Raw genomic sequence first — 14,305 nt, forward strand, 5'->3', positions numbered from 1 at the left:
AAGAATTTCTTCCTGATCGCTAATCTAAATTTCCCCTCTCTTATTTTGTACCTGTTACTCCTTGTCCTGTCACTGCAGTTCCTGATGAAGTCAGGATGATGAGATCAGATGGGGAAAAAGAAGAGAAAAAAAAGATATAAGAGAAGAGGAATGCAAGAAGTCAGGATGGTGAGATCAGATTGGAAAGCCATGACACCTTCAGGGTGCGACCAGGACCGAGAACGGAAAACAAAAACAAATGCGAGCCAGGCAGGAGTCGAACCTACAATCTTCTGATCCGTAGTCAGACGCGTTATCCATTGCGCCACTGGCCCTGCACGTACGTTATCCTAACCCGCTGTTCTCTATACCCGAGAGCAAGGGCGCAGCGCGCCCCTCACACCCCCGGCCGCCCCTCACGGCCCGGGTCCCGACCCACCCTTCCAGCAGGGGGCGCTCCCGGCGTTCCCGCCCGGCGGTCGGCCGTAGGGTCCGCCGGGAGGCAGCGCGTTCTGCGCATGCGTAAGGCGAGCCGACTGCGATCTTGGTGCGCGGCGCCAGGCTGAGTGGCAGGTCCCTTCGATAGCTCAGCTGGTAGAGCGGAGGACTGTAGCGGTTACGCCCCACGGGAATCCTTAGGTCGCTGGTTCGATTCCGGCTCGAAGGAGACGTTCAATTTTTTGCCCTTTCTGTGGGAATTGCTTTTTAACAATTTCTCTTTAACCTTTTGCAGATACGGTTGCTTTTCTCGAAGAGTTCCGCCCCCATCGCAAACAGAGCCTGTGCGCTGTATCTCTCTCTCAGGAGCGGCTGTTCCTGCGGGAGCAGGGAATGCTGTGCCTAATGCAGGACTGCCAACACCTCCTGAATTTCTAAAGGAAAACAAGATGTGTGTTCATACTCCAACGTGCCACAAAGCAAGTCAGTGCAGGAGGATACCGGCTGAGCTCCCTTTGTCTCATCGCAGTTAATTAGGATGTTGAAATTCTGAGGGTCATTTTTCCAAGTCTCCTGTCCTCTCTTCCAAATGTCTAGACACTGTTTATACAGCGTAAGCCTGTATCTACATACTGCCACAAAAAGAATACATTTTCTTATCCAGCCAACTGAAGTGTTCAAGTCCAGGTTGGACAGGGCACATCCCTGCCCATGGCCAGGGCTTGGAACTGAATATTTAAGTTCCCTCCCTACTCCACTCATTCTAAGATTAGCATGTATTGACTCTCTCCCTTATTGAAAATTGTGTCTTTACCAGCATCTATCTATTATAGATGTCACCTACCACACAGTTGTCCCGTCTTACTGCCGTCCCAACCCTAACATGGGTGAAACTGGCATGAAGGCCTGAGTCCTCTTGTATGAAACTCTGTACCCATTCATCTTTCAAAGTGAAAGGAAAAGCTGGATGTGATGACTGTTATAAATAGGCAGGAGTCGATGTTATCTCCTTTTAATGCCTTTATTAGTGATTTCAGCAGAGGGACGGCTCGGGGTAGGGATGCCCTTGCCCACGCTGCACCAGCCGGACACCGCCGAGGAGGAGGTCTCGTCGGATCTGCGTCGCTGTCGTCGCAGAGCCGGAAGCCACGCCTCACGGGAGTCCCTAGGCTCGCTGATGGCTCGAATGTCTAGGGGGGGTGACTCTTAGCAGGGACTTCAGAGGTTATGGCGACCCCTCTTCGATGTTTATAGATGATACTGGCAGCTACCTTGGCTCTTTCCCCACTCAGTGCTGCATTCCGTCTCTCCGGGTCTTGATCGGGCTCGCTGTTCTGAGCGGTTCTTTGGTTCTAAACTCACTTCCGGCTATACTCGATTTGCATAAAGGCGGTGACAGGCCCAGAGCAGGCGAGGAGTGGGCGAGGCCCCCAAGTTGATGGGCAGGCTGGTATGTGGGCGGTGTCTCGGAGAGCAGCAGGGCTTACAGACTAAGGTAGGGGTGCAGGGAAAGTACGGGACGGGATGAATGTAACATTCGAACCACAGAATCAGTGCATTTACGATTGGGTTTTAGGGTACAACAGTACATTAAACAGATAACTAACAGATAACATTGATACATAGAACAGAGGATACCCACAACTAACTACTAACTGCTAATAACTAATGGCCTGGACCCTTTGTTAAAATCTTTATCTTTCTCAATCCCCCCTCTTTTTCTTTGATCGAGTTTAACTCGCATCAATTCTTTTGAGTTCTTGGTATTGATTGTAAATTTCTTCTGCTGTACTTAGTTCCTTTATTTCTGATGTTAAACTCAACATATGTGGGAGCTTTTGTGTATTACCTTGGGATATTTGGAGGCTTGCTTGCACTGCTGATGTAATAATTCGGATTAGGCAGGGTAGTAAGCATGGGATGAGTATGAGGCTTACTAATGCACTCAGAGCTATAAAACTTACTTTCTTCCACCACGCCCCCTTGGATGACCAAAATCTGTCCCACCAGTCAATGTTTAGTAATGGGGTCCACTCCTGGTTTCCCACGTGGGCGACTCTCCTGATTTCTTTCGAGATGTTTCTAATGACCTCACTCTTATCGTCAATCTCAAGGCAGCACTCAGAGGTATTAAACTTCCCGCATATGCCACCCTCATCGGCTAACAGGTAATCCACCGCTAGTCTTATTTGATATACCACTGTCCTAGTTTGGGATAACTGCTGGCTGATATGGTCTAATGCTAGGGCAGTGTTATTTGATATTACTTCTAAGACTGCCTGCAGCCTAATAATTCGGTTTAACATATAAACGGGAGTTCGATACCCCCACGACCCGTCTTGCGCCCAGGTTGCTGGTCCATATGTTTGTATAATTTTTTCAGGAGTCCAAACTTCTCCTTTCCAATCTTGGGAGCTGCCCATATTGATTACGGTTCGTTTTTGCCTCTTTAGGTTGTCATATAATGGTACTCCCAGGGTGTTTCCAGATTGGCGTGGCAACAGAAAGAAAGCTGGCTTTATAATTCCTATAGTGCAGCTCCCTGCCCAATCCCTGGGAAGATGTGTATACGCTTTGTCCCCACAAATCCAAAAGAGATGTTCGGGGGCGTTCCAGAACGTATTTTGGGTAATAAATGGAGATTCCCAGTATTTCGAGATTTCTTTAATTCCCCAAAAGGGGTTAATTCCCCGGTCAGTGCATTGGTACAAGTCATACACCTCATTATAGATACATCCTGTTTCCGTTTTCCTAGTTGCCCAGTAGGTGTACGGTTCTCTGGGAATCCACTTTTGGATGAAGTCCCTGATAATGAGGGTTCTTTTACAGGCCATTCTCCCCACTGGGGTCTTGTATCGTTTGCCTGTTCTTTTAATGCATTCTTCTCCGACTACTTTAGTTTTCAAATCCCATTGCTCTATTTCTCTTTCCCCTATGTATGGTGGTTCTGGATTCATCATTTTCCATTTTAGTATGTCTAATGGTGATAAACTGATCCCTTCCCAAGGCCATACGTCTGCTACTTGAGTACTCCCACATATCCAGCAGTTAGTTAAGTTCAATTCGTGGCTAATCCTCTCAATTAGATCAATGAATAAATTTTCGTTGGGGAGTTCACTTAATTCATCTTTTCTGATGGTTAAGGGTTTTTCTTTCACTAGGTCTGAGGCCCCTTCCTGATTGTCTATCTTTTCTAAGCAGAACCATTCTCTCATAGGGCATTCTCCAGTCAGACGCTGCCTATAATTGGCTATATTTTTAGCAACCCAATATTTCTTACCTTCCTCTTGGCAGGAGGTAAGTTGTCCAGCCTCAAAACAAGTGGGGTTTACATTCGTATGAACCCTTATCAACTGCTGTACATCCTCCCCATCATAGATGGGTGAATAGCACTTTGTGCAAGCGGCCCCTTCTGTATGTTTATTCATCGCCAGGACTAGTATCAGTCCTATCAGCTTCCCCAAGAGTCCAGTATGAACCATGATTGTTTTGGTCTCACCTGGGCTTGCCTCTTGGGACTTAGGGGCTCTCCGCGTTCTGTCCTTAGGGTTCTGTAGTTATCTTTCCTTCCACTCGGAGGTTAATTTGGTTACTTCGCCCTTCTAAAGATTGCTCTAGGAGAGAAATTTGAATATATGTTCTAATTTACTTATCTATTTGCTTAACTGCTTTTAACATTAACTGAACTTTATTACAACAATGTTAACAATTTTCAAACTTAATACAACAGCAAGTGATTTATAATAACTTTCTTTCGCTTGAATTAATTTCTTAATCACAGTTCTTTAACAGTCTCTGGGGCTCAACTGAGTTGCTCCAGTCTTCTACTGAGTTTTTGTTTTCCTTTTAAACGTCAGTTTTAGTGGGTCCAGTTGCGGGGTTACCGTCCAATCGGAAGAGTCAGCTGGTTGGTTTAGGTCTGGGGGTTCACTTGGGGGTGACACAGGTCCTTTTACTCTAGTGATGTGGGTCCAGCCTCTTTCTTTAGTGCGTACCGCGGTATGAGTGGTTAGGAGTACCTGGAAAGGACCTTCAAATTTTGGGGTCAATGGGGTAGTGCTCCAAGATTTAATTAAAACCCAATCCCCAGGATTTATTTGATGTATGTTAGCGTCGAGTGGGGAAGTCTGAGGAATATACCCTTTTATTCTGAGGTTTTCTAGTGTTTTACCGATGGTCTGTAGATACTTTCGGGCGGCTGTATCACCTTCTATATATTCCCCGGTGCTGTGGGTTGTTAAAAGAAAGGGGAGCCCGAACATCATCTCATAGGGGGAAGCCCCTATATCCGATCTTGGCCTAGTTCTGATTCTCAGGAGAGCTAGGGGTAGACACTTTAACCAATTTAACTGTGTTTCTTCGATTAATTTTGTTAATACGTTTTTAAGGGTCTGGTTCATTCTTTCCACCCTCCCTGAGCTCTGGGGGTGCCAGGGGGTGTGCAATCTCCAATTTATGCCTAATTCTTTAACAGTTTGGCGCAGAATTTTAGCAGTAAAATGAGTTCCCCTGTCTGAATCAATATTATTTACTAACCCATACCGAGGGATTATGTGCTCTAGGAGTATTTTTGCCACTACTTCCGCTGTTTCCTTTTTGGTCGGGAACGCCTCTATCCAATGAGTAAGGTGGTCGACTATGACCAATAGATGTTTGTACCCTTGGATTTGAGGCATCTCAGTGAAGTCAATCTGAATACTCTGGAATGGTCTCAGAGCTAGTTCCCTCCCTCCAGGTATGGCTTTCCTCGCTATCCGTTGGTTGACTTTTTGGCAGATCGTACACCCTTGCGTTATGGCTTTTGCTATGCTGTATATTCCTATGCAAAAGTTTTCTTTTAAGAAATGATCACATAATCCCTGGGTTCCCCAGTGGGTTAGTTCGTGAATTTCGGTTAAAATCCTTCTGGCTAGGGGTTTATTCAAAAACTTCCTGCCATCCGGAGTTAACCATTCCCCATGCTCTCCCTCCCTCATTCCTAGGTCCTTGATCGCTTTTAATTCTGTTCTATCATACTTCGGTTTCTCTTCCCCTCCCTCTTCCTCTGATGTTTCATTTAAGGCTAATATTCTAATTGATCCTTTGGGGTCTTGAGCTGCTCTTTTTGCTTCTTTGTCTGCTAGTTGGTTCCCTTTCCCTTCAAATGTGGTTTCTTTTTGATGTCCTTTTACATGTACCACAGCAATCTCAATGGGTTTTAACAAGGACGTTAAAACTGATCTTATCATTTCCTTATGCACTAGGTCTTTCCCTTTTGAATTGAGATATCCCCGTTCCTCCCAGATCTTTCCGAAGGTATGGACTATCCCAAAAGCGTACTTCGAATCGGTGTAAATAGTTCCCCGGTCTCCTCCTAATAGGTCTAGTCCCCTTTTTACAGCATAAATTTCGCAGAGTTGGGCAGACCAACTCGAGGGTAACTTTCCCGTTTCTCGAACTTGAATGTCTTCTATGGTGGATCCTTCTACCACTGCATACCCTGAAACCCTTTTCCCCTCTAGAACTCGTGATGATCCATCAGTGAATAACCTTTTTCCATAAGGTAAGGGAGTACTTTCCAAATCTTCCCTTACCTTCGTCTGGAGACTCATAAGTTCCAGACAATCATGCTCCAAGTCTGGAGGTGGTTCCCCAGAGAGGAACTGTGCAGGGTTCAGGTTTTTGGAAACTGTTAACCTCAAGTTCTCCGAGTTTATTAAAGTGATCTCATATTTCAGGATCCGGGAATCGGTTACCCACCCCGGGGCTTTTTGGCTCAAAACTGTTTTGATATCATGAGGTGTATGAATTTGAATTTTTCCATTTAATGTGAGCTTTTGGGACTCCTCAACCAACACTGCGGTGGCGGCTACAGCTTGCAGACAGGCTGGCCACCCTCGGGCTACAGGATCTAATATTTTGGAAAGGAAAGCAATTGGCTTTTTGCACCCTCCCCACTCCTGAGCTAACACACCATAGGCCACTCCTCCTTCGGTGTTCACAAATAGATCGAATTCTTTCTTCAGATCGGGCAGGCTCAGGACAGGTGCGGTGGACAACTTGTTTTTTAGTTTTTCCAATTGTTTTTCATCCTCTTGTGTCCACTCTATGGGCTCTGGACTTACCAATTTATCATAAAGGAATCTCACATTTTGGGTGTACTCATCAATCCAATGTCTGCAATACCCAAAAGGCCTAATAATTTTCTTATGTCTCTTTTGGTTTTTGGAGCAGGTATTGCTATTATTCCAGCAATCCTTTCAGGGCTTAATTTCTTGTATCCTTTGCCAATCAAATGCCCCAAATAGGTCACTTCTGGTTTCACGAATTGTAATTTCCTTTTTGATACTTTCAGCCCTTTTTCCCCCAGAAAATTCAGGAGTTTAATGCTGGTGGTTCTCACTTCAAGTTGGTTTTCTCCTGAAATCAGTAAATCATCTACATACTGGAGGATTTGCACCTGTCCTTCTGGGGTGAATTGCTCTAGCAGCCTTTCCAAAGCTTGCCCAAATAAATTTGGTGACTCAGTGAACCCTTGGGGTAGGCGTGTCCATCTTAGCTGCTGTCTCCTCTTTGTTTCAGGATGGTCCCATTCGAACGCAAACCAGTCTCTGCTCTCCTCTGCTAGTGGACATGCCCAAAATGCATCTTTCAAATCTATGGTGGTGAACCAGGCATGCTCTTGGGGAATCTGGCTCAGGAGATTGTATGGATTAGGGACTACAGGGTGTTTGGTGATAGTCCTCTTATTAATCTCCCGTAAATCCTGAACCAATCGATATTTCCCTTCCGCTTTCTTCACAGCTAAGATGGGTGTGTTATGTGGGGACATGCATGGTTCCAGGATGCCTTCTTTTAACAGTTGTTCAATAATGGGGATCAACCCTTTCTTTCCTTCCAAAGACATTGGATACTGTTTTATCCTGATGGGAGGAGTTCCTGGTTGCATTTTAACTTCTATAGGTGGTATATTCAGGAGGCCGCTCTTCCCTCCTTCTGCCCATACCTCTGGGTTTATTTCCTCTATGTCTCCGGCAGTTAATTTCATAATCTTTACTTTCATTTGGCCGCCTTCGGGGATAACTCCTATTCCTAATAGTACTTGCAAATCGCGTCCCAATAGGTTGCTCTCTAGGTCCGGTAAATAAATAAAATCCGCTCTTATTTGTTTGGAATTCCCTTTGACCTCTATTCCTTCTATAATTGAGGCTGTGAATGGTTTCCCCTCCGCCCCTACGACCTCACATGTTCTAGTTCCGACCTTAACTCCCACTGGAAGCTTCCTAATACTGGATCGGTCTGCTCCAGTGTCTACTAAAAATTCATATTCCTCGTGTTGGGGACCCACTTCAAAATTTACTATGGGCTCACCTCGGTGGTACATCGGGTCCCCTAGTGCATAGAGCCCATGACACCCCTAATCCTCGTTGTTTTCGCCCTTTAATAGCTTCTCTAAGGCATCCTGTTCTTTTGTGATGGCTTCATCAAAGGATAATTTCTGACACTCTCTTCTTATGTGTCCAACCTCCCCACAATAGAAGCATTTTCTGTCCTCTCCTGGCCTCCCAGGAGTCTTCCAAGGTGGTAAGGCCCTTCCTCCCCCTGACTTGGTACTTCTCCGATTGGGAGGGTTTTGATCTTGTATCGCTTCTCTTGCTACAGCCACCATTATCTTTGCTTTCGTCTTGGTTTTCTCCTCCTCCCTTCTTAGATAGACCTTTAAAGCCTCTCTTAACAACTCATTTACATCTTTTTCTTGCCAGTCTTCTATTTTTTCTAATTTCCTCCTAATATCGGGCCAGGACTTGGTGACGAACTGTGTCTTTAACAACACCTGACCCTCGGGACTATCGGGGTCTATACTTGAATAAAGTTGAAAATTCCTCTTTAACCTGTTTAACCAGGTTGCGGGAGTCTCGTCTTTCCCCTGCATATTATCAAATGCTAATCTGGTATTATTGCTTCGGGGTACTGATTCCTTTATACCTTTAACTATTAGACTCCGATAGTCGTCCATACTTCTCCGGTCTTCCTCCCTGTTCGGATCCCACCTCGGATCTACGACTGGTAATTTGTAATCTCCTGGCGGACCCGTTCTGTTTTCTTTCTCCCAAATTTTCATCCCAGCGGTCCTAATCATTCTAATCTCTTCTGGGCTAAATAAAATCTTCAGAATTGAATTCATCTCTCCCCACGTGTAGGTATTGGGGCCCAGAAATTGATCAACTTGATTCGATATGCCTACAGGGTCCTCTACCAGGTTTCCCAGTTCTTTCTTGAAATTCCTCACCTCTGAAGCTGTTAGTGGAGCATTTACAAAACCGACCCCTCCTGCAACTCCACCCATCGGGACTTCCCTTAAGGGGAAAAGTTTAGTTCTGGACCGGGTGTTATAGTTATGTCCCTCTGGGACTTCAGTTGCCCCTATGAGGTTGGTACTGTGAGAGGGGTCCGTATTCGGGGTGTTAAGGTCTAGCTCCCAGCTACGAGGTGGAACAGGAAGTTTAGATGGCGATGGAGAATGTATGGAGTTTGGAGAGACTGGCTGCGAGACTGAAGGGGGAGTAGGAGAAGCTACAAAGCTATAAAAGGGGTTTTTACTAAAGCTATGAGATGTTACTGTTAGGGGTGTATTCCCAGAAAAATTCACAGCACCTACTAGAGGGGCATTCATAGAAAAATTAGTCCCCATCGGGGACGTATCTACCGAAAAATTAGGGGAAGGGGAATTAGGTACAGGGGAGGAAACTGGTGAGGAAGGGGTCTGAGGACTGACTTGGGGTAGATCAGGGTAAATAGGAGGAGGGGGTAAGTGCTCAAGGGGGTCCCATACAGGACCCTTCTCTTCTTTCTTATCTTTATTTTTCCCTTCCTTTTCCTGCATCTTGCAAATTTTTACTGTCTCGGTACCTGATCTTACATGCATCCAGCAAGCAGCATACCTTAGCTGCTCTGTGTCTACTTCCTCTTGGGCTCTCAAATATTGGTTTAACTGTGAGCTCATCCAAGAGTCGGTGGTACCGTACCATGGCCATTCCCCGGGTAGATTAAGGGTTGGCCATACTTCCACGCAATAGTGAATCATTTTCACTTTGTTTAAATTCTTAGTTTTCTCATTGTTCTCCCACTGGTCTAACATTCTCCCTAGTGGGCTATCAAAAGGGATGTTAGCTACCTTCCCTTTTCCCGCTTTTCTCTCCTTCCTGATCTTACTTCCACACACACCCATTCTTACTTAGTCAAATGAAAATACTCTACTGTACGACAGGACAACGCAAACTAGAAAAGCGACCTTTCTTGAACTAAAATCTTATAAGGTGCCCCTACTCAAACGGAAATTTTAAAGACGGGCAACTAAAATCTAAAATTTCATTCACTCTGGATAGCTTACTGGCACGCCCTTAGGTCCTGGCCACTATCCCTCTTTCACTCTCTCAGACAGCCTGTTGGCCCGCCCTCAGGGCCCAGCCACTGTCCCTCTCTTACTCACGACGCCACACTAAACTAATCCCCGCAGACGGCCGGTGGACCGGGGCCCAAGGTATCAGGCACCGCCTGCAGCCAGGATTAGTGCGTCGCGGTGCGACACTCACTCTGTCCCTAGCTTTGAACTACTCGCACCTCAGTAATTCCCTAACCACACACACCCCCACCCGGGACAGCGTCCTGTCCGCCCGCCGGTGGGCTGCCCCCGGATAGCGTAGACGCCTCCGCCCAACGGTCCCAACGTGTCCGGTAGCGTACCCTAGTGGTACCCCCGCCCAACACTCCCGTCCGGTTTGCACGTCTACCCCCGCCAGGGCAGGTCCCTTACACCCGGTAGCATAACTCCCCTTTGAGCTACCCCCGCCCAGTGTAAGGCTCGCACTCTTGGTCCCACTACCCTACGCCAAATCAGCGGCGCACCCCCTCGTTGCCGGCCTGTAGGTCCGCCCTTAGGACCCCAGCCGCCGCGCTACGGGCTTACCGCCTTTGCTCGCTGGGTAGCCTGCCGGCCCGCCCTCAGGGCCTCAGCCACTACCCCGGGTAGCCTGTTGACCCGCCCTCAGGGCCCAGCCACTACCCTTGTGGGGGGGGATCCCTAGTGGGGCCTCCTACCAGTTGCCTATCAACCTCACACGGGCCACTCACACCCTAGGTTTCCTCCGCCCGTTCGGAGGGGGGCCCACTATGCCCCTGGAGGCGCCTCACTCGCTCAAGCTCCACTCGCTTCCCCCTGTTCCCGGCCGGCCCCCTCGCGGGAGTCCCGGAACCGCGGTACTAAGGGGTCCACACTCGCTTCGGAGGTCCGAGCTGCCGGCCCCCGTCTCATTCACACCACACTCGCTCGCCTCCACTCCCGCCACCGGCTATACTTACCAGCCGGCGCTCCTCGGCGCTGTCTTCCTCGATGCTGCGTCCCTTGTTGCTGGGGTCCGATGTTCGCCAGCTGTCCCAGGAGTTCGAAGATGGGCGGCGCCTTCCCTTCTTCGTCCTCTTCTGGGCGTGGCGATCCCGGACGAGCCCCCAAAATTGTTATAAATAGGCAGGAGTCGATGTTATCTCCTTTTAATGCCTTTATTAGTGATTTCAGCAGAGGGACGGCTCGGGGTAGGGATGCCCTTGCCCACGCTGCACCAGCCGGACACCGCCGAGGAGGAGGTCTCGTCGGATCTGCGTCGCTGTCGTCGCAGAGCCGGAAGCCACGCCTCACGGGAGTCCCTAGGCTCGCTGATGGCTCGAATGTCTAGGGGGGGTGACTCTTAGCAGGGACTTCAGAGGTTATGGCGACCCCTCTTCGATGTTTATAGATGATACTGGCAGCTACCTTGGCTCTTTCCCCACTCAGTGCTGCATTCCGTCTCTCCGGGTCTTGATCGGGCTCGCTGTTCTGAGCGGTTCTTTGGTTCTAAACTCACTTCCGGCTATACTCGATTTGCATAAAGGCGGTGACAGGCCCAGAGCAGGCGAGGAGTGGGCGAGGCCCCCAAGTTGATGGGCAGGCTGGTATGTGGGCGGTGTCTCGGAGAGCAGCAGGGCTTACAGACTAAGGTAGGGGTGCAGGGAAAGTACGGGACGGGATGAATGTAACATTCGAACCACAGAATCAGTGCATTTACGATTGGGTTTTAGGGTACAACAGTACATTAAACAGATAACTAACAGATAACATTGATACATAGAACAGAGGATACCCACAACTAACTACTAACTGCTAATAACTAATGGCCTGGACCCTTTGTTAAAATCTTTATCTTTCTCAATGACTGAGCTGACTTCAGTTTGTGGAGGGAAGGAAGGGGGTTATGGTCATCTGTGCTCTTTCTCCCTGTTTTGTAACAGCAACATCTTTTCTACAGGAAATGATAACATAATAAATCAGTAATTTTAATTGTGCTCAGTTTAGCATGCTTCTTCAATTCCTTTTAATGATTTTATTATACAAAGAGGCAGAGATGTAATTCTTTTTGACTGAAATAATACCAGTATTCATATTTTTACAAGCTAGGCAATCAAATTAGGTGACATTCAATTGTGTTTGAAGTTCTTTGTATTAAGCATTGTGGCTTATCCCACAAACTTCTTGTGGGGAGTAGAAGTGCACAAACTACATAAATAACTAGTTACATGGTGGTACACCTGAATTGTCTATGCTGCCTCTTCTGTTTGGTGTTTTGAGTGAATCTGGGTATGTGTTAATATCTAAGCACACCAAGGAACAGATTTTTGAGAATACATCTAGCCAAAACAATTGCCCCTTGTCCATTTTTCAAATGCTTGGGCTTTTGTGGTCACGGAGACTGGATACCAACCTAGTGAGAAACATTCCTGTCTTATAGCACACCCACATTATCTGGCACTCTGTGCTGGCTCTTGAACAAATGCAAAACCCCAGAGTGAGGTGCTAGATGTCTCAGGAAGTCTGCTGTTGTCCTCAGCAGCACCATGGCTCCATTCTGCACACACCTTTTGCTGGAGGAAATTGCTCCATGTAGACATTGATTCCAGTGAAACTACTGTGTTACGTCACTTCATGACACTGGTGATTTTTTTTACAAGCATTCTGCATTAAGTAAAGGACTTAAAATGTGAGGCCATAGCTCTGGCTGCTTTGCATGAGCAGGCACATCTGCTGCAATCCAAGAGCTAGTTCCTCTTTGGGGAAACCCTGAGTTGCCATTTGACGCTTGCCAGGTGTGCAAAGCCATAACTTTGGACAGCTGTCTCAACAGCTTCTCTAGCTGTTACCGGAATGAAGTTGTTGATAGTTTGGCAAGGTAAAGGGAGTGCTACAATTCATACATACAACCTTTATTAGTCAGACTGATTGACATCCAAGGTAGATTTGAATACATGGAAGTTTACATATAAATAAATGTAGCAAAACAGAGAAAAAAACCAGAGAATCTGTACATTTTGAGATTTTTGCAGCTGAACTGTACACAAAACCAGATAATGTTAGTATTATTATGTGTTTGTGTTTGGAACTTTTCTGAAAAGCAAACAAAGGAGTCAAATCACATTGAAGAGCTAAGTCCTGAAATCCTTATTCATCCTTTCTCCACATGTCCTCAAAATAGCTGATCTTCCCATCAATGAGAGACATAAATGCTCTGGTACTTTAAAAACTAAGTTTCCCATTTGAAATTAAACCATGAGTTCAGACACTCAGATCTTTAAGCTGCAAGTCCTCGACAACCACCTAAGAGGCTTGGTTGCTGGTTTGTTTTGAGGTCATTTGCTAACTGAGATAATGCGTTGTGGCTCCTCTGTACAGAGCCCTGTGTCTGTAAAAGGGATTTGCAAACATGCAGCAGCTTGTCCATCTTTGCTTCATACGGTGAGATCGAGTCATAAATCTTTCCCAAGAAAAAGCTTTCATTTGGAAAGTGTAAATAAGAACCACATGACTTGCGGTACATCTCAAGCCCATGGAGAAAATTTCCTTGATTTTGGTGAACTTTGGCTCTGGCCCTCTAGACCTATCATACACGTTGCATGTGAAGAAATTCCCCAATTGTTTTCGCTATTATGGGATTTACTTCTTCCTCCCTGGCTTTAGGTGTGCTCTGTAGCTGTTGTTGAAATCAAGGGTGCAATCCCCAGTGACTTCCATGGGAAAAAGAGGATGGATTTCACATGGGAAAGGATTCCATGCACAAAATGTAGCTTTACACCAGATTTTTCTCCCAGTTCCTCTTTCAGCTCTCTGCTGGAAACATCGGGACATTTTCACACTAAATTTCTCTACCAGACACTAACATTTAGGAAATTACTTCACCTGCAGATTTGTTATGTACTATGTGCTCTCCGTACTCCTTCATTAGGGATAACATCCTATGCCAGAACAAACACCCTGAAAAGGAGAAAAACGAAGAAAGCCAAAAGTGGAGTGTGTGTGCTGGTGTCCACAGCACATACCCAGTCACTGGGCTCTGCCCACCGCACAGCACCCCGGTGCTGTCTGATCCATCCCCCTGACGGGAAGATGTGCAGCACTTGGCTGCCACTGGAAAGACATGCCTCTGGGGCCATGTCTCCTCACTGGCAGGATGGTGTCACCAGCTGCTGGCACCACTGGGTTGGATGGGCACGTCCTCAGTGGGCAGGTAGGATGGCGGTCTGGAGCTATGTACATACGAGTGGTTTACAAAATCATTGCAACTGAGGACAAAGAGGAGCCTGTGGGTAAGAGGGAAGCGAGTGCCTGTGTGCAGCTCTGGCCATGCCAGGACCTTCCCTCTTTTCTGAAGCAAAAAACCAGGGCCATTTCTGATGGCAATGTGCATGTTGGCTGTCCCCAGTGCCTGCATCCAGAGAAGAGATATATAACCTCAACAGGAACTAATGGTCTTGAAAATATCCTTGTGTTATGGGACTTTTAAAGAAACATTGAAAGTAAAATGTCTTGACTTTGGAGTTACAGCTG

At 46.8% G+C, this 14,305-nt stretch overlaps 2 non-coding genes across 2 annotated transcripts; one reads left to right on the top strand and one right to left on the bottom strand.

Annotated features, from left to right (window-relative positions):
• Positions 1-241: 241 nt before the first annotated feature.
• On the bottom strand, positions 242-314 carry TRNAR-ACG (transfer RNA arginine (anticodon ACG)). Its single transcript has one exon. It is a non-coding gene; the product is annotated as a tRNA-Arg (tRNA).
• A 241-nt stretch (positions 315-555) lies between these two features.
• Positions 556-646, top strand: TRNAY-GUA (transfer RNA tyrosine (anticodon GUA)). The gene is given in 2 exon segments: positions 556-592; positions 611-646. It is a non-coding gene; the product is annotated as a tRNA-Tyr (tRNA).
• Positions 647-14,305: the final 13,659 nt, after the last annotated feature.

Source organism: Hirundo rustica, chromosome 1 (genome assembly GCF_015227805.2).
Source record: "Hirundo rustica isolate bHirRus1 chromosome 1, bHirRus1.pri.v3, whole genome shotgun sequence".
Lineage (NCBI taxonomy): Eukaryota > Metazoa > Chordata > Aves > Passeriformes > Hirundinidae > Hirundo > Hirundo rustica.